Below are 22,337 nucleotides of genomic sequence, written 5' to 3'. Positions count from 1 at the left end.
GGGACTTGCAGACATTGGACCCGACCCAGTTTGGCTTTGTCAAGGGAAGATCATGCCTTTTGAACTTGGTGGACTTCTTGAAATAGTCACCAAGGCCATTGATGAGGAAAGGCAGTCCATACAGCCTACCTTGACCTTGCAAAGGCTTTCGACACAATACCCCACTCGGGTATTGTAGAAAAACTTACCAGCTTAAATGTAAACCCATATGTCACAAGATGGGTTGCAAACTGGCTTAAGGACAGAACCCACAGGGTTAGAGTTGCTGGCGCTGTGTCAGACTCCAAGCCGGTCACAAGTGGTGTCCCACAGGGCTCGGTCCTTGGCCCTTATTGTTTGGCATCTACTTCTCAGAAGTACAGGCCAACATGGGAGGACTTTGGCTGACAAAGTTTGCAGATGACTGCAAACTGGGCGCCATAGTGGAAAGTGCATCGGACACTGATATCCTTCAGAAGGGACTCACGGAAACAGATAGCTGGTGCCAGAGCCATGGCCTGAAGTTAAGCGCCAAAAATGTATAGTCATACCCTTCGGGAAAAACAAGGTAACCCCAAGCTACCATATAGGTGGCAATCCACTAAGCACAGAAGAGGTTATCAGGGACCTGGGGACCCAGGTTGACAGTGGCCTTTCTTTTGACACTCACATTGCTAAAGTGGTTAGAAAGACCTTCTACATTGCCCACCTGATCATGAAGGGATTCACATCCAGATCTAGTGAGGTCATTGTTCCCCTGTACTCTTCACTTATCAGACCAATGATCGAGTACAATGCCCCATTCGGGATGTATCTCACCCGACATCTGCAGCAATTGGAGAGGCCCCAAAAGTTCCTCACCAAAAGGATAAAGGGACTCCAAAATCTGTCATATGCTGCCAGATTGAAGAAACTCCAGCTCTATTCAGTCGCATACCGTCTGCTCAGAGGTGACATGTGCCTGACATACAAGGCCATGTCCAACCCGGAATTAATGGACATGCTCCACCTCAAAAATCCAAATCCACCAAAACCACTAGAGCAAGCAACTTAAACCTTAGCACGGATATAAATAGGACGTGCTGGAGGGATAGATTTATCACTCAGAGACTCCCTATGCTGTGGAATAAAATCCCGGTCCATGTGAGGCAGAGCACCTCGCTGACTCTGTTCAAGAGAAATCTAGACCTGTGGATGGGAGATCGTAGGTTTACCCCGGGAATCATCTCTGGGTCACTGCTGGACAGAGGCACAACAAACTAATGGGCACAGTATTTTTTCATATAAGGGGTGGCGTAAGCCACAATAATTTGGGCTAGGCTTATAAATGCCTTAGGGCAGATAGCCTAGTATAAACCTATGAACCTATGAACCTATTAACTTACATTTAATTTCTCTACAAACTGTCTAAAATATCTAAGTATTAAATGACTGTCATATAGCTTGTATCGATTCTCAACCAATGTTTTATATTATGTCTAATTTGTTATAATTTTTTAAACTGCCGATGTTTTGTTTTAGTTTTTGAAGATTGTATTAATTATTGTTCTTAAAATGTTTTGCAATAATTTGGAGCTTTCTTCCCCATACATCTGATAAAAATGGGCTTCTAGCCAATCAGACTTTACCAGTAATCAAATGTCAATACATAATAAACAAATAAATAAATAATGTTTTTCTCAATTAGATTGCAATAGAATTATATGAGACAGTGACAGATACATGTATGCATATTTTACCATTTTATCTTGTGAATTTCTGTTTTAAAAAGAATATTTGATGTATTGTATTTAAGAATAATAATTATTTAATTATGTGGATTTATAATTTAGGTGTTTTAAAAAGCTTATAAATAGTTGCCTATCTGATCAGAGCAATAGATTGCAGTGATGCTACCCATGGGTGAAACTGGTTTGTGATCAGCTATTTGTGCCTGCTGCTATGCTTGTTTGGGAAATGCTTAATAAACTATTTTAAATGGTTTCTTTGAGTGCTGGTTATTCTTTGGAGAAGGATAATTTAGGACCATGCATTCTTGACTTTGAAGTTCTTGCACCTAGTTAGCTATTTATATATATGGGTGTACTTTAAAACATCAAAGTACACAAACATTGAAAGGCTAATGATTGTTCTGAAAGACTGAAAGCCAAAACAATGAAACAATAAACCATTTATGTTTTTGACAGTGGGAACAAGCACCCCTTGCACCCCCACATCTCCTGATAATTATATATGCTCTGAGATTTCTCTATAGTGGGGAAAGGGCAAGTTCCCTGATCCCCACTGTGCATAATCTTGAATTGACTTAACATTGGCAGAAGCGAACAAATGACTTTCGATCACTTCTGCTGTTGTTAAACACTGTAAGTTTTAGGAACATTCGATTACATGGAGTAGTCTGATGTATATATATATATATATATATATATATATATATATATATATATATATATATATATATATATATATATATTGGGCTAGGCTTATAAATGCCTTAGGGCAGATAGCCTAGTATAAACCTATGAACCTATATCTCTGTGTCACTGCTGGACAGAGGCACAACAAACTAATGGGCACAGTATTTTTTAACATAAGGGGTGGCGTAAGCCACAAAACTTTGGGCTAGGCTTATAAATGCCTTAGGGCAGATAGCCTAGTATAAACCTATGAACCTATGAACCTATGAACCTATTATATAAATAGTCACATGCTGTACAATATCTGCAAGGAAAAGTCCCCTGCCTATCAGATAGGATCATTATTTCATTGTTTCTGGATTTATAACAGAGTTGCCTTTTTAGAAATAAGAGGTCCTTAAAAAGGCAACTCTGTTATATAATTGATATAAATTTTTATGCTGACTGCAGAACACAAAATTTGGTTTATTTCAGCTTCTGCACTGTCTGTCATGCCTTTTATATAGGCAAAACCAATAGGTGTCTAAATGAACGTATCCTTGAACACCTTAGAGATATAAGGAATAAAAAAGACACAAGTGCTTTAGCAAAACATGTGGAAGAAGAAGATAGGAAACATATTTTTAATTTCGTGGTTTTAGAAATAATAAATAAAAGTAAGAGGGGAGGTGATATAAGGAATAAGGTAGAGGAAGCCGAACAAAGATGGATTTTACTACTTCAGGCAGATAGGTCTCCTGGATTGAACAATGCTGTTTCCTTGAAACCTTTTTTAAAATCCAGACCACTAAAACATTAAGTAATATGGATTATTACATAAAATGTGTCTGTTATATGTATATTTTATTTCATCTTATGCAGAATATAAGGCAAATTAATGTACTGATGTATGCAATTTTAATTAGTCTATGTCATAGTTCTATATGTGTTTTCATTGGTTGAACCATATTTTAAATACCAATGTTTTAACTGTTTTTATGAGTCTGAAGAAGTGATCAGCTGACTTAGATCGCGAAAGTGCTTACTCTTGTTTAATAAAGTGGTGTGAAACTGCAAGTGAACCGTTTCCTACCTTGACTACTACATCACAGTTACAACTTTTGGTTTTATAAAGGGCACTACTGTGAAGCTGCAAGTGATTTATTTCCTGACGTGGATTATTCCATTTTTATCTTCAGCTGTGGTCTAACCATTGGTCTTTTCATTTTTTTTAGGTCTTGCTTTTTGTCTGCGACTCCTCACCAACTTCTTCAGAAATTTTAAAATTTAAAATATCGCGCTACAAACGTGGCTAACATAAATACCCACAGATACATGATGTCAACACGTTCACCTTCCCACGAACTCAACGTTTAAAGTAAACACAGTAACTAAACTTAATCACTATTCAAAATCATTAAATCATATAAAAACATTTTAAAAACACATTTAGAAAGCTAAACGCTTAAATAGTACCAAATTTGCAATCAACCCGTAAAAGAAACTGACACGGTGAAAATACATACTTCCTTCCCGAATGCGGCAGGAGGAATATGTATTTCACCGTGTCAATTCGGGTTGATTGCAAATTTGGTACTATTAGCGTTCTAAATGTTTTTAAATGTTTTTATATGATTTAATGATTTTGAATAGTGATTAAGTTAGTTACTGTGTTACAAACCTTGAGTTCGTGGGAAGGTGAACGTGTTGACATCATGTATCTGTGTAGGTATGTTATTTTAAATTTTAAAATTTCTGAAGAAGTTGGTGAGGAGTCGCTGATGAAAAGCAAGACCTGTTTGTTGCTTAAAATAAATTGTCGTTTTACAGCGCATTGTTTTCTTTGGTGTTGGATGTTCAATTATCTGCTATCTGATGAATGGTTCCTTTGGCTTTAAATCCTAGTTTGTCTTCATTTTTTTGGAGTTGTTGAAAGATGGACAATTGCTAACTCTAATCCTAAAAAAAATAATAAACTATAGATGACTGTTGAATTATTTTTATTGCTTACCAAAATCCAACAGTGAGTAACTTACATAATAATACATTTTTACAGACATTTGAGGATTAATTAGATGAACACTCAACAATAATAATTTGGGATTTAAATTAATTGGTTTACAAATCAGTCCAGTTCTTACCTGGTATCACTTTTTGGATATAAAGAACTCGTATAACTTTTTTCTAAATTATAAACATACTGACATGCTCAAAGGACATCCTGGATTTAAACTTGGTGAGAAAGGGTGAGCTTACTAGTGATGTAAAGGTAATGTAACCATTGGCAGCATCAGATAATATTGCCTGGCTCGGCATTAAGTAAAAGAATTATTATGAGCAAAGTGATAAAAATATAAACTAATGGAATATCTGTAAGTTAACTCAAGTGAAGGATGCCCAGATAACCCAGTGAATTGTAATTTGACCTTATTTAAAACATATATGTAATAATCACATAAATAATATTCTAACCAGGAAAAGGGGGAGTTTAAACAGGAAACATCAGTGTTATATAAACTTAACAAAACTATTAAGAATAAAGAAAATATTGTATATGAGATTTATAAGTAAAACTTGCCATTACATTTTGCAGATAATCAATACAGTTCTATACTGTAAGTATGTTAACCAAGTAAGACATCTCAGGTTGGAATTGGGATTCTTTCCAATAAAGAAAATATAGTCCTGGACAAATATAAGATTTTTAATAAGTATTTTATTTTATTTATTTTACATTTGTTAACCGGGCTGGTCTAACTGGATATATTTCCATTTTCAGTAGAGGCCCGGGGAGAAAAGCTCCACAGGAAGACATGGACGGAATACAACAAAAACCAAACAAATATATAATAACAAAGTTAACAAACAGATTTAAAAAAAAAGAGGTAGGTGTTTTACTCAAGACCAGAATAACTAATTCTATTTAAAGATATAAACCATAAGTTACCATAATTTCATCATTGGAATCAATTAGAGAGAGTCAACTAGAAAGCAAGAGATAAATGAAAAGAGAACATTTTGCAAGACAAAAGTACAGAATAGAAAAGATATGTATTGCTAGATAGAGAGAGACAAATAGCCGTGAGGAGGAGAAAGAGCCAAGTAAATTTTTAATCAGGTTTAGAGCAGGAACATATCCAGTGGTTATTAAGATGAACTTTTAGTTTTTGTTTAAACAGTGCAGTAGAAGCAATTGAAGTAAGTTGGAGGAAGTTTATTCCAGTGTTTCCCAATGGCATTGGAGAAAAGGGAATCACCAGCAAGGTTATTAGATTTGGTTAAGGTAACTAGCAGTTTGCTAGAAGAGCGGAGAGAGTTCAGGTTTGAGTAGGGGCTTAAGAGGTTAGAAAGAGCAGGTGTATTCAGAGGTTGGTAAAAGGTTCTTTGGACAAACATAAGTTGGGATAGAACAACGTGTTTGTCAGTTCGAGCCAGTTAAGTTGTTGCAGATTCTGACAATGGTGGGTTCTAAATTGTTTTCCAGTAACAAATCTAGCTATGTTGTTGTAGGAGGTAGATAGTTTAGAGATTGTTTTCTTAAGATTGGTGTAGATAGGTGAGGCATAGAAGTGTGGATATAAGATGCAGTGGGCAAGATTCACTTTTGCTGGGAAGGTTAAAAAAGTTTTGATTCTATATAGAGAGCCAAGTTTCCTGTTTACAGATTTAATGGTATTGTTGATATGAAGGTCGAAGGAGAGATTGTTATCAATTGTGACACCTAGCAATTTGGTAGAAGAATCAGGTGATATGATGGTTCCATTATTAGACACAATGGAGAAGTCAAGTGTAGGGGATCTGGTAGTAGGTTTAAAGAGAAGTAGTTTGGTCTTTTTTGCGTTTAGGAGTAGACATCGTTTTAGAAACCAGGTTTCAACTTTAGAAAATACAGCTTGAGTGTTAGTTTGAAGTTCAGAAATGGATTTAGCAGAGCAAATAAGTGTGGAGTCATCAGCATATTGAATGCAGATAGCCTGAGGAATGGCTACTTGCAAGTCATTTATAAAGAGGGAGAAAAGAAGTGGTCCAAGAATAGAGCCTTGGGGGACACCAAGGAGATTGGTAGAAGAGATGAGAGTTTGTTATCCCAGAGGACAGCTTGTTTCCTGTTAGTGAGATATGAGCTGAACCAGTGGATAGTCTCAGGTGCTAAGGAAAGAGATTCGAGAATTTTTAGAAGGAGAGAGTGGTTGACCATGTCAAAGGCTTTGGACAGGTCTATGAAGAGAGCAGAAGACAGGACATTATTGTTGCGATTATTGTTAATAATATCTGTGAAGGAGAGCAGAGCAGTAGTTGTGCTATGATAAGGCCTAAAGCCATGTTGACAGTTTGTTAGTATTTTATTTTGTAGAAGGTGATTCATTACCTGATGGTGGACACATTTTTCCATTATTTTAGCTAGAGGTGACAATAGAGCTATGGGTCTATAGTTAGAATGTTCAAAGGAGTTTCCTCCTTTATGTAATGGTATGATGTAAGAGATTTTCCATACATCCGGGATGGATTCTTCATTTATGGTCCTATTAATGAGAATTGATATGGGATAAGCTATTGCAGAGGCTGCTTTTTGAAGGAATTCAGAAGGAAGCTGGTCAGCAGAGAGGGTGCAAGGTTTAAGCTTGAGAATGCATCTCTGTATAAAGGTAGTGGAGATGGGTTGAAGCCTAAAGGTTGGTAGTTTGGAGGAAGTATGGTCATGAATGATGGTATTGTCACTGGATAGATGGGAGGCCAAGGAATTTATAGTATTGATGAAGAATGAGTTGAAAGTGTTGGCAGTATCAAGGGGAGGAATTGTATCAGACCCAGAAGGGGGGGGGGTGGTAGTCTGTCCAGGGTGAAGAAGTTTATTAAGGGTTGACCAGAATTTTTGAGGATTATTGTGATTCACTTGCTGAAGATTGCTATAATAGTTCTTTTTGTCAGAGAGGATTGATTTTTTGGTAATATTTCTCAGATGTCTGAAGGTCTGTTGGTCTATGGGAGATTTGCTAGTTCGCCATTTTAACCAAGATTTGTTTCTAAGTGACATTTTTTGTCTAGTCTCTTTTGTTAGCCAGGGGGCTGGCCTAGCCTTAATTCTAATAGAACGTTTTGGTGCATGATAATCAAGAATAGTTAGGAATGTGTTGTTAAAGAAATTAACAGCTTCTTGAAGAGGAAGTGTTTTTAGTGGGTTCCAGTTACAAGCCTTTAGTTCCGTTTTAAAAGGGGTTGGGTTAAAGCATTTGAGGTTACGTAGGGTCCTATATAAAGGAGAGTAATTAGAGGTATTTTTTTGTCTAATAATATAGGTTAGGTTGTGGTCACTAATGTCATCAGGTAGCGTTCCAGACTGATATTTAATTTGAGGTTTGTTTACCAAAATCCAATCAAGAATACTTTCTTTGTTATTAGTTTTGTTAATCCTAGTAGTGGTATTAATAGTTTGAGTGAAGCCGTGGAGATTAATATGGGATGCTGGGTTGTTAGTGGATATTGAGGACCAGTCTAAGTTGAGGTCTCCTAGTATTATGGTTTCTTGTGGGTAGGTGGATGAGGCCCAACTGAGGATATCTTCTATGGTAGAAGAGTTATTTCCAGGGGGTAGATATATACAGATGATATAGATGGATTTTTTGAGGTTAAGTTGCAGCTTTGAGATAAGAAGTTCGGTTTTAGTAAATCCAAGGTTCTCATAGGGTACTAATGTTATTGCAGGGTTATCTTCCACTGACAAATATTACTCCTCAGTGCCCTCTATACCCACTCTTCCTTTGCACAAGTTCCTACAGGGTCTATATCAGAACATCGAAAGTTCATACCTTCGAATGTTCTTACATCGACCCCTATTCAGTGAATGCTGAAAATAGCGAAACGACAGATAACCGAATTTTTTCCTAGGGAAAGAATTTGGTTGTCCGTTTCTGTTGTTTCGCTGTTTTCAATGCTGTGGTGGAAAGTTACGGGTCAGGTTCAGGTAAGTGTGCAATTGGATGTGGGTTAGGTGAGTTAGGGTTAGGGCACAAGGCAGGTATGTGTGCGATTGCGTGGACATGAGGGTTAGGGCAGGTTAGGTGAGTTAGGGTTAGGGCGTGGGTGAGGTGAGTGTGCGATAGTGACGGACCTTAGGGTTAGGGTTTGGGTTAAGGTAAGTGGATAGTTAGTGCTGTTTGTACAGTTTAGTGTAGGGTTAGCTGTAAGATTTTGGGTGTATGTGTGTGGATTGCTGTTTGTTTGGTGTGCTTGTGTTGTGTGTATGTGTTTTGGAACAGCAATTTTTTTCCCTAGGAAAAAATTTGCTGTTCTGAATGTTCAATGTTGTCAGCGTTCGCTGATTAGGGGTCGATGTAAAAACATTTGAAAATGTGAACTTTTGGTGTTCTGATATAGACCCATTCCTACAATATCACCCTTTTTACTTTAACAGCATCACCAAAACCGAAGAAGGAAAGCTGCTAGAGAAGATTGACTGCCTATATCACCTTTCCTTCCATTCAATTTATCCTGACATCTTCAGGATGTGAAGCAAATTAATCTGCAAACCTATAATCTTAATCTTTAACTTAAATCTTACTACCAATATGTTGCCTCATAACTATAAACATGCTTTTGCCATACCATTCCAAAAGTTTTCCTGCCCCTCCTCAGACAACAACACTCACAATATCTCTAACATTCATCCCTCACCAAGATTCTTGAAAATCATTTACAATTAAATACTCAACTATATCACCAAGTCTGATATGTTCAGTCAGAGACAACATGGTTTCATCACTTACTGCACTACCACCACTACAATCTTTTGCTTACTGATCACATCTACTCCAATGCAGAGCAGGGTAAAATCAATGAAGGCATCTTCATCAATGTTAGAAAAGCATTTGACAATATGATTCTGCCCTACTAGTTCATAAACTCACTGTGACAGGCTTTTCTGACAATGTCCTCCACTGATTAAAAAAAATATTTCTTCAATCATAGTTTCGCTCTCACTGGACCAGGAAAACACTATATAGACCAAGAAACCTTGGGACATTTAGAAAAAGAAGAGACTGAGGAAGTGTGAAAATATAAAGAACAAAATCTAGAGACCTTTGAAAGGTATAAAAAAAGAAATATGGACAAGAGAGATTGGCTATCATGCAATATTTATGCAAAGGAGAAATCCAGGTTAATCAATGCAAAAAAGGCATCCCCAAATATATTCAAAGAGAAATAAAGGCAAAGGCATCTAGACATGTTAATTTTCATAATAGAAAAATATGATCACAAAGAGGCAACGTAGAACAGAAGATTAGTCAACTAGAAGTTAAAAAAGATAGAAGGTGAAATTATGGAATACTTGCAAAGTAAGTGATTTAGTGTAGAAAGTCTAACACAGGTTACATCACAACATGATGGAACAATGAGTCCCCAAAATAAGGAGAAACAGCAGGAGACGTGAAGAAGAAATATAGACTTGGGAAACAAAAAGAGATTTAATATGGTGCAATATTTATGCAAAGGAGAAAGTAAAACTAATCAGTACAAAAAGAGCAGCACCAAAGATATTTGGAAAGAAATACAGGTAAGGGCATCCAGACATGAAAAATTTTACAATACAAAAAAATAAGAAAACAAAGAGGAAAAGTTGAATAGGGGATTAGTAATGGAGTAGTTAAAGAAATAGAAACTGCGGTTGTGGATTACCTGTGAAGTGATGGATTTAGTGTAGAAAACTTAACTCAGATAACATCACAGCAGAATAGAGAAATGGACACCCAAATTAAGGAGAAACCAGTGGAGCAGGAAGCATCTGAACAATTGCATATGAAGATACTTTGAAACCTTCCATAGGAAACCAGTACAAGCATTCAGTTGGACTTGGACAGCAAGGGAAGGAACAGGAAACTGTGGCAACACTGACACAGTCAATGTTGTGGAGTGATGGGCCAGTGAGTTCTCATATGAAAGAGCAATGGATGACACAGGATGAAACTGAAGAGAACATGGCACAGGAAGATGGTCTGGAACTTTCTCTAGAGTGCTAACAGGAAATGTAGGGCAAAGAATGTGCCCTCGATTTAGAAGAAAATGATTTAAGAGAAGAGTTGCTTGATTTAATAGAAATGGACAGACATATTAAGATCAATGAAAGGAATAGACTACAGAAGGTCAATAAAACCCAAAAGGTTAGAAGTTTGATAAAACAAATGAGCACCGTAATTAGGACTGTCAATAGCGATTCATATGATATAAGAGAAGTAAATAGGATATATTACTGTGCAGCTAAATTAATAACAGATAAAGTCTTACCACAAAAAACAAAGGGGTATAAGGGAAATGAAGGGAAGAAACCAAATGCCATCATGGAAATATCAAATAGAAAACACAATAAAGCAATTAAGGCAAGAAGTGTCACTGTTAGGAAGGTATAGAAGACGGAACAAATCAACAAAAATACTCAGAAAGATAGACGTGATAAAAGCAACATGCACTATTATAACAGAGCAGGATCATTTGTGCACTATCGTAAATAATAAACTAAAAATATCAGCACAGGCAGAAAAACTTAGAAGATATGCAGATAAGTATAAAGGAAAAGTACAAAATAAGCAATTTATCGATGACCCAAAAAAGTTTTATAGAGAATTGGGAAACAAGGCAGAAGGAACTGAACACCACCAAAGAAGAAGAAATAGATACATTTTACAGAAATATCTATGTAGATCCTGTGGAGCATAACAAAGATGCTAAATTGATAGAAGAAGTAAAAGAAGGAATAAGAAGTTCAAATGTACAGGTTATTAGGTGGGATGAAATAATGGCCAGAGAGATTGAAACAAAGTTAAGAAAAGCTCTTAAATGGAAAACCCCAGGCCCAGACCCAGTACCTAACTTCTGGCTAAAAGTATTAACATCTTTGTATGAAGATTTAGCCATGAGTAAGAACTGTTTATACGCACACCCTGAACAGACACCAATTTGGTTAACAACAGGAAAAACAATGCACTTTACTTAAGAGCACTATCCTTAAAACTATAGACCAATAACTTGCCTTCTGATGACATGTAAACTATACACTGTAATTGATGCCACCAGAGTTTGTAGTCATTTAGAAGAAAACTTATTCATGGCAATAGAACAAAAGGGTAACAAAAGAAAGTCATATGAAACAAGGGATCATTTGTTATTAAAGGCATAACTGAGAACTGTAAAAAGGAGAATAATTTAAGTGTGGCATGGATAGACTACAAAAAAGCATTTGACAGCATCCCACATTCATGGATAAAAGAGTGATTAGAAATGTATAAGGAACACCCTACACTGATGATTATATTACAGTGACCATGAAACAGTGGCAAACTACCTTGCAGTTAAGTCATGGTAAAGGACAAATTATTATTCCAAGGATAAAAATGTAAAGGGGGTATTCCAGAGTGAATCTCTGTCACCACTGCTATTTTGTCTTGACCTTAACCAATTAAGCTGTCTGTTTAACAGATTAGGTCATGGCTACAATTTGGCTTCCAGAAAACAACAAAGTGTAAAGACTTCTCATCTTCTTTTTGTAGATAATTTATAACTGTATAGCTCATCATATGAGGAGCTGAAAGCACAACTGCAAGTGGCCAAAACTTTTTCAGATGATATAAAATGTAATTTGGTCTTGATAAATGTGCAAAAGCAGCCTTTAAAGCGGTAAAGCTGCAGCACCAAGAAAACATCAGTTTGGAACAATAATGTGATATTAAAGAACTTGAAAGTGTATAAATATTTGGCAACTGATGAAGGATCAACAATAAAACATGAACAAATGTGAATAAAACTTAGTAAGGAATACTTTAGAAGACCTAAATTTATACTGAAAACAGCATTGACATCTAGGAACAAAGTCCAGGCTGTAAACCAATTTGCTCTTCCTGTCCTAGCTCACAGTTTCAGAGTGATTGACTGATCCCAAAAAGTGTTAGATAGGCTGGACCAGAAAACAAGAAGGATGCTTCATGCTCATCAAATGATTTTTAAAAATCAGTGCATACCAAGATTATATATTCCCTGTTCTAAAGGAGGTATGGGCCTACTCAAAATTGATTTCATGTATAGATTTGCAATTGTGGGACTGCACACATATCTGCTGACTTCACAAGACCCGAATGTAGTGTAAGTTTTGAAACGCGAGGAGAATAAGACCAAGATGACTTCCCTGCTTAGTTTAGCAGAAACATGTCTGCGTTAAGCAGCAACAGAAATCAAAACCAGAAGTAGATAAAAAAACAGGCAACAACTAAATGTTCCCAAAAACTAAATAAAGAATATAAGGTGAAGGATCAGATGAGAAGGCAAGAAATGTGGAAAATGCATAAATATAGTTGCAAGTATAGAAAACTCTTAGAATAACCTCAGGTTGATCAGGATCAAATGGATGAATGGTTAAGGAGTAGTGAATTTAAACCAAAAGATGAAAGGTTAATGTTGGTGTCCCAAGACAGTTGGTTTACAAAGTCCATTGAACATGTGGGAAAAACAGACAAATGCAGTTTTTTTCTAAATCAGAATTGGAAACAGTTACACATCTTGCTGTTGATTGTGATATACTAATGGCAGAAGGACTGTATACTGAAAGGCATAATAATGTGACAAGACTGTTGCAGTCAGGACTGTGCAAACATAATACAGAAGTAGATGAAAAACACTGGAAACATGAGCTACAAAGCATTATAGAAAATTATGAAGTTTATATCACATGGGATCAGACACTACCAAAAGTTCAAAAAATAGATGTGAGAAAACCAGATATAGTAGTCCATGAAAAGAAAACAAAAGTAGCATTGATCACAGAAATTGCTATACCCAGTGACTATAGTGTCTTATATACAGAGAGACAAAGTCATAAAATACCAGGATTTTCAAGCAGAAGTGACATCAGTGTGGAAAAAAGGATACTCAGACAGTTCCAGTATTAGTAGGAGCAGCAGATCATATAAAAAATAATTTACAGTCGTACTTGCCTCACAGCAAGAGGTTCTCATATTCGATTCTCGGCTGGAGTGTGTGGAGTGTCTTCCTTGTGGAGTCTGTATGTCCTCTCCATGGTTGGGTGGGCATTCGAAAGACATGCATACAAGGGCGTGCCTTTGCTGGAGGTTGGACGTCGAGCTGGCACCTTGGCATTCATGAAAATCTACTGCCAATCATTAGCGGACCGGAGTTCCGCTGTGGCGACCCCTAACCGGGAAAAGCCAAAAGACAACAACAACTTAGATATGTTACTGATACATGTAACTCTATATGAATTGCAGAAGGAGTCATTACTGGTCATATAGCAGTTGCTGTGAAGAGCACATTTGGCTGACATCAAAGAGTGAAACAATACTAATTTCATGAACTTTAATCATACCTTGACTTAGGAATGGGGTCCACTCCCATCATAGTATTAGAAACCCAAAAGACTTAGAGAATTAAAAAGTGAGAGGCCAGATACCACACATACTTCAGGTTCATCTAACAAGGGTTTGTTACAGGATTCTGTCTTAGATCCCCATCTGTTTTCATATTTTCCTAAATTATCCTTCCCGGGATCTCCCTCTATGCTATTCTTCTCCTAAAATGTAATAGAACACTGTCAGCCTGCAACACAAATTGCAATCTGTCGATTAATGTATCTAGAATTGGCTCCATGAAAATAACCTTATCTTAAATGGCCAAAAATGTTCACTAAAGCTATTTGGTATGTATAAAACATTTATGCTGACTCACAGTCTCTCCATTAAAGATAGAGTGGCCTCCTTTTCCATCTCCCTTATTTCATTGAGCAAAGATACTTAGGAATCCGGTTTGACCAACATCTTTCTTTTCATAAACATGCTGACACTAAATCCACAAAGTGCTAGCTCAACTAAGGCTATCATAAGGATTTCTCACCTTACTATAGAAACTCAACAGACCATAGCCATTAATATACCTCTTCCCAGGCTTAAAAAAGAACGGCCTCTCATAGCATAGGGCTCTTCTAATACCACTTTCTTCCAAAAAGCTAAAAATCAAATTCTCATATGTATTCACCTGTCCAACTAATACAAATACCATTGCCACACAATCAGAAAAGGTAAATAGCTACCTGTAAGTGACAGAGCCTCACTTCTGCTTAACACACTGATATTTAAACTTCTTAACTAATGATGCTATCCCCCTCTTCTTAAATATATATGTGTATGTATGTAGATATATATATATATATATATATATATATATATATATATATATATATATATATATATATATATATATATATGGGTCTACTTCATTTGACCTAACTTTCATTTGCCCGACACTCAGTTTCCTGACCCCATTTGACTGAAAGCTCATTTTCCCGAAAACTCATTTGCCCGAAAACTCATTTGACTGAAAACTAGTATTACCAAGAAAATGGAATATGCCCCCCTCCCCACTGTAGTGCGACCCTGGAGTTAGAATATATAGGTAGGGGGTGTGGAAGCCCCCCACTTACTTTTCTTTTACTAAGCAATATTACATCAAAGGTTAACAATATCATATGAAATGAAGTGGGGGGCTTTGCCCCCCACACACCCCCCACCTATATATTCTAACTCCAGGGTCGCACTACAGTGGGGAGGGGGGCATATTCCTTTTTCTTGCTAATACTAGTTGTCAGTCAAATGAGTTTTCGGGCAAATGAGTTTTCGGGCAAATGAGCTTTCAGTCAATTTGGGTCAGGGAAATGGTTGTTGGGCAAATGAAAGTTAGGTCAAATGAAGTAGACCCATATATATATATATATATATATATATATATATATATATATATATATATATATATATATAGGTCACCTTCATTTCGTCGGCAGTCATTTCACCAACAACCAAGTCAGCAGGCCCAATTTACCAACACTTCATTTCAACGACACTTCATTTCACCGACACGCATTTCGTCGAAAATGATATATAGCCTATTCCCCACTGTAGAGCGACCCTGGAGTTAGAATATATAGTAAGGGAGGGTGTGGGGGGCACAGCCCCCACAATGGGGAGTGGGGGGGTGAAGCCCCTCACATATCATAAACGTTTTACAGTATACAGATGCATTCTTACAAGTGCAATGAATAACTACCAACAAACCATTATAGAATCCCAGTATGTGGGGGGCTTCACCCCCCCACCCCACCCCCATTGTGGGGGATTGTGCCCCCCACACCACCCTTTACTATATATTCTAACTCCAGGGTTGCTCTACAGTGGGGAATAGGCCATATATCCTTTTCAACGAAATGAGTGTTGTTGAAATGAAGTGTTGGTGAAATGAAGGTGATCAATATATATATATATATATATATATATATATATATATATATAGTTCCCCTTCACAAGATTGAATGGATAGAAGCTCAAAATTCATAATCTTGAGACCAGAATCTCGAACTTCCATTCACTCGAAATTGTGAATGGGAGCCTTAGGTTTTAAAAAAATAAAAAGTTAACTTACCGTATTGCAAGGGGCCAAGTCCCCCTGTACCCTAGCAGTTTTAATGTGAATGTTCTGTGACCTCACTATAGCGGAGGAATGGAAAATCTTCTGTTTTGCGCTTATGCGAACAGCGCGGAATGGGAGATTTTCCTTTGCTTCACTATAGTGCAATCTCGGAGTAGGTATATTTAAGTAGGGGGTGTGGGGCGGTGCAGGGGTCGAAGCCCCCCCTGCGAAAACATTTGAAAGGTGTTAATTTTTTTTTTTGTCCCGTTCATATTTTTGAGTTTCTCTAAATTCGAGATTCTGGTTTCAAGTTTATGACTTTCGAGTTTAGAGAAATTCGATCGTATGAAGGAGAACTATACATATAGATATATATATATATATATATATATATATATATATATATATATATATATATATATATATATATATATATATATATTGTGACCTGAGAAAAAAAACATCTCTAAACTTGCCCCTGCCTCCTGGACCTCTCTAAAAGAAGAAATCAAAGAAAGCCGGAAATGTTTTGTCTTTTAAGAAATCTCTCCTTTTTCTCACTTGCATGATACCGACAAATGTAATTGTTTCAGAAATGAGGATTAATGTACATGCATAATGGCATCTACCCACTTTCTGCTAAGTATCTGCAAACCTAAGTACAGAACCATAGTAATATTTGGAGCATGAAGAATAATCTTAACTATTGGGTAAGACATTCTATATGCAGACTCAAGACGTGTGGCAGATAAAATGGCAATATTGTTGTGGCTAAAGGATTGAGATTGATGGTGGTATACTTATTAGTCCTAGCCTTAGTTGCATTGCACTGTCTTTTACTTATTGTCCATCTGGCTATTTTCTCTGTTATACTCATTGTCTTATTGTATGGAGTATGTATTTTGAATGCCTTTGCTTATAAATGTTCCTTGTATGCTTATTCTTCTTAAGACTTATGTTTTCTGTTACCTCTGTTCATGGAATGTATTACTTGTTGGTGTAGTATTTTTGTTTATATTTGTCAGAGTCTGCTTGGCCTGGATGGAGGCTAAAAAGAGTTCTTCAACCTGCCCACTTACCCAGTAAACAAATGTTAAATAAATAAAGGATTAAAGATAATCAAGGAAAATGTCACACTTCCCATTAGCAGGGAAAAGAAAACTTGCTCTACAGGTTCAGACAGCATTTCTGCAGTATCAGTTTGTACTATAGCTCAGGGCAGTAAGTAGTCCCACTTGTGCATATGTTTAATGACACAATAGCAGAAGGATAAGTATCTATGGACTGGAAAGGATCATACATATTGCCTATTTTTAAAAAGTAGAAATACACAGGAAGTGATTATCACCCTATCAGTCTCACTGTCAATTATAGGTAAACATTTTGTTTTGAATGTTTTATATTGCAGTATTACTGTCAGTTATAGGTAAAAGTTTTGTTTTGAATGTTGCATATTGCAGTATTACTGTCAATTATAGATAAAAGTTTTGCTTTGAATGTTTTATATTGGAGTATTACTGTCAATTGTTGGTAAAAGTTTTGTTTTGAATGTTGTATATTGCAGTATTACTGTCAATTGTAGGTAAAAGTTTTGCTTTGACTGTTGTATATTGCAGCATTACTGTCAATTATAGGCAAAAGTTTTGCTTTGAATGTTGTATATTGCAGTATTACTGTCAATTAGATGTAAAGGTTTTGCTTTGAATGTTGTATATTGCAGTATTACTGTCAATTATAGGTAAAAGTTTTGCTTTGAATGTTGTATATTGTAGTACTTCATAAGCTGTAACATCTATGGCCCACAGCTGGATGGTAGTTAATATGGTTTCTAAGAGGTCAATCCATTTTCTCCTACCAGATCAAGCTCAATGAAAATGTTTGTGTCCTAAAGAAGTGAGGCAAAGGTTGCCTGGTTGTTTGCCTAAATGTAACAAAATCATTTGAGACATTCATGCATGATTCAGTTTTACTAATTATGAAGACCTTATGGGTAAATCAATATATTATCAAATGGTTAAAAAGTTGGCTAACAAACCAAGACAAACATATTATGTTCCAAGACATTAACTCACTTTCGAAAAGCACCAAATATGGGAGTTCTTCAGACCTCCATATTAGGACCTATCCTTTTCAATATGTATTTTAGGCCCTCCTTCATCATGGAAATTCGGGATTTGTAAACATGCTGTTGACTATAAGGGTAGTTGCAGTCATACAAGACTCAAGAGGTGCAGATGAGTTGAATATATATTTTTGTACCTTGCTGGAATAGGTGACCAAAATGGGATTACAATTTAATACTAGCAAAAGAAAAGTGGTATTATTTGAAGCAAAAGGAGATATATAGTTTATTATACTTAGATAACAGTTAGAAATAGTCAAGCAATTAAATTATTATAACTACAGGGTTTCCAATTAAGTCTCATATGCAGAACATTAAGACAAAATTGATTAATATTTAATGTAATTAAATCTAGATATCACCAACTTCCTATGGCTTCTACTATGTTTCTTTAAATGTACATTTGACTGATTCACATATAGCAAAAAAAAAAAAATGACTGAAAATATATTTGACTGAAATGCTATTTCAATGAAAACTATGAATATTTAGAGACGGTATTTATTATAGTTTTCTGAGCATAGGCATTGTTGGGGTAGCAATTTAGAAGATACTGTATTATTTGTTAAGGCCCCCTATCAGCTTGTACCCTCAGATTTGTAAATGTTTGAGCTTGTACACCAGCATTGATTTGCTGTGTCTTGTGTTTTCTTGTTTGTTGTCAGGTGTATAACTTCTGTTAGAATATATAATTAAGGAGGGTGTGGGGATGCAAAGCTTTTTTGCAGCATTTATGCTATGCATGTGTTAGTGATTACTTTTCAGTATACTTTCATATCAAGGAGAATGGCTGGTACATGCAAAAGAAGAATAAGTTTCCCTGAGTAGGTGAATGCGGTGCTCCTTACAGTGATTCCAGCTCAGTGGTTACTGTTCGTAAGCAATGCTACTAACCAGTAGCAGCATTATTCTGGTACTTGAAGGTGGAGGCTGATGTGAGCACAGTAGATGGACATGGTCATCTGATATCAGAATGCCATCGGTTAATAAATGACATGCAGAACTGCATGCAGGAAAAAGAGGAATCTGTATACACTTATATCTGTAGACACCTGTGTTGGTGATGCATATTAAATAGGCTGTATGCAGATCCATGGTAATTATGAACTCAGTGATGCTGTACTATGTGTGGTACCATCTACTGTTCCCTGTAATGAATATGCAGTAATGCAGATAGCCCTAGCTAGATTGTTTTTGTCCTTTTCCTCCATTGTCTATCAGCTCCACCTCCAAACTACATAAGATCCACTCACCCTACTTTGATGACACCATATGGCTCATTTATTTCTTCAGGGAAAGGACTAGAACATCATACACAGATATGGCAGGCTATATCTTTTTCTGATATGCCCTGTCCTCTAGGATTAGAAAACTATACACAGAGACAGCAAGATATATTTTTTTCTGATATGCCCTGTCCACTAACTGCACATGCCCATAATATGCCCAAGGCATTACAGTACAATGGGCTCTGTGATTGTCATCTGTGGCTACATGTACAATGTAATCAAACCTAGACCTCCCTTTGAAAACTGTGCCTATAATGCAAGCCCCAACACCCAACAGAGCCTCAGCCACTGAAAAAATGCAATGTTATATGCTCATCACACACTTCAAACAAGAGCGTCAAGTGGGCTTTCCTCCTTCACATTGTTGTCATCGTATTCAAGATGCCAGTGTTAGTGACTGCTAACTGAACCCAAGATGCCTGCGGTGAGTCAAAGCTCTATCTTTCTGCACACTAGAACAGGATCATTTTGATCATATATATCATCATATCATATCTATGTGTATATAAGTTAAGCCGCAGTGGTGCAGTGTTAGCATTGTCACCTCACAGCAAGAGGTTCTCCCATTCGATTCTCGGCTGGAGCGCCTTCTGTGTGGAGTCTGCATGTCCTCCCCGCAGTCGAGTGGCATTCAAAAGACATGCGTGAATGGGTGTGCCTTCATTGAAGGCTGGGCGTCGAGCTGGCACCTCGGCACCTTAAACATCTACTGCCTATCATTAGCGGACCGGAGTTCCGCTGTGGCGACCTTAACCTGGAAAAGCCGAAAGAAGAACAAACAACATATATATATATATATATATATATATATATATATATATATATATATATATATTAGATATTTATATATATATATATATATATATATTAGATATTTATATTTATATATATATATATATATATATATATATATTAGATATTTATATATATATATATTTATATATATATATTAGATATTTATATATATATATATATATATATATATATATATATATATATATATTTATTTTTGTTTTATATATATATATATATATATATATATATATATATATATATATATGTGCACACACACACATGTGTGTGTGTGTGTGTGTGTGTGTGTGTGTATGTATATATATATATATATATATATATATATATATATATATATATATAGGCTGTGACTGGATTATTTTGCTAGAGTCTTAAAGTCTTAATAAAACACGTGACCAATACTGTGCGAGACAATGGTGCACTGCAGTGGAGTTTTTCATTCACTCCTACAGTTGTGCATCTGTTAAGTGGAGTTGGTATATACAAGTAAGATAGTTTCAAAAGTTTTTTTCATCTTTTTTCCAGTATTTTCAATGTATTCCTAAAAGGTTAATGCAAATGTTTTATATATATATATATATATATATATATATATATATATATATATATATTATATATATATATATATATATATATATATATATATATATATATATATAGATAGATATATATTATATATATATATATATATATATATATATATATATATAATATATATATTATATATATATTTATATATATCTATATATGTATGCATATATGTATACAAACGTATATTTAGTGCACATAGACAGAGTGATTTGTTTGCGCGCGTGTGTGTGTGTGTGTGTGTGTGTGTGTGTGTGTGTGTGTGTGTCTGTCTGTCTGTGTGTGTGCCTGTGTCTGTGTGTGTGAGTTTGGTCATCTATAGACTATACATGTTTGTGTGAGAATGCATATATGTGTGTGTGTGTGTGTGTGTGTGTGTGTGTGTGTGTGTGTGTGTGTGTGTGTGTGTGTGTGTGTGTGTGTGTTTGTGTGTGTGTGTGTGTGTGTGTGCGTGTGTGTATGTGCATATCCATGCTTGCTTCTTTGTGTGTGTGTGTCTGTGTTTGGTGTGTGAAGGTATATGCCCAGTATATGCCCAGTTGTACATTTATGAATTTCTTTTTAGTAGTAACATAAAATAATAAAAATAAAAAAATGAAAGTACTAATTTTCTGATTTTATTTTATCCCTAAACTCTGAAATATCAAGCTACAAGTAGTATGAAATAATCTACCAGATAACTGTCTGCAATTACCTCATAACATACTATAACATTTTGCAATAATCAGGAATTTATTCTGAAACATAACTGACAAATTGTCAGTATGTCAGAAATCTTATCCTGTCAGTATTTATTGATTTCTCTCTCAGTGTCAGAGAAAAGCTCATCAACAGAAATAGCTACTAGAACAATAAACACTTTGACTAGTTCATTGATTCTGGGATTTTCCAGGTATGATAGAATTATAGAGTGTTCTTTCTTCTCTTTGGTTAATTTTCCATAACATGACAATACAAATGAACAAATGATACATCAGTTTTCCTGAATTAACCTAGCTTGTTGATAGGAATGAGCTATTGTGATATGTTTTGCTGTACTTCACTGTGTATAGAAAGTGTGTAAGGAAACTGCATATAGCACCCGTCAAACTGAGAAGACTTCTATATGAATCTGTAGCATCTGACAGGAAAAGTATGCATTTACTATCGATAGGAATAATAATACTATTTTCCAGCCTCTAGTGTCAGGTCTGTGGAGGAATTAATCACTTCTAAACTTAATGTCAAAAGACTATGAACTGATGGCAGCCTGGTTGCATGCCAAATTCCAAATAAAATTATTTTAAAAAAGTGATTATAGACAATTACAGATCTTTAAGGCATTACTTTAACCATGCACTGATGTGACACACTACAAAGCCTGTAAAACTCAAACATTCTTTCTTACTGATAAAATCGTTAATAAATATTATTTTGTTCATATATTCTTATTTTCATTTCTTAACTGGGAGAGAATACTGGTCCAAATAGATTGTTTTTATGCTCAGCCTGTGAGAATAAATTAGAAAGAAGATAGCCATGACAAAATTATTAAGTGGATAAATGTGTAGTGATGAATCGTGAAGAATGTTTTGCAAGCAAGCTATTGGTTCTATAAAAATCCATGTTTAAACCACAAGACAAGTTAGATTACTGGTTTAAAAGATGCCATACATAGTATTTGATACATGCAGAATATATATGGGGAAAAGGGAT

Source organism: Protopterus annectens, chromosome 6.part1 (assembly GCF_019279795.1).
Source record: "Protopterus annectens isolate FY-2018-M chromosome 6.part1, PAN1.0, whole genome shotgun sequence".
In the NCBI taxonomy this organism is placed as follows: domain Eukaryota; kingdom Metazoa; phylum Chordata; order Ceratodontiformes; family Protopteridae; genus Protopterus; species Protopterus annectens.
Note: the sequence above shows the minus strand (reverse complement) of the source record.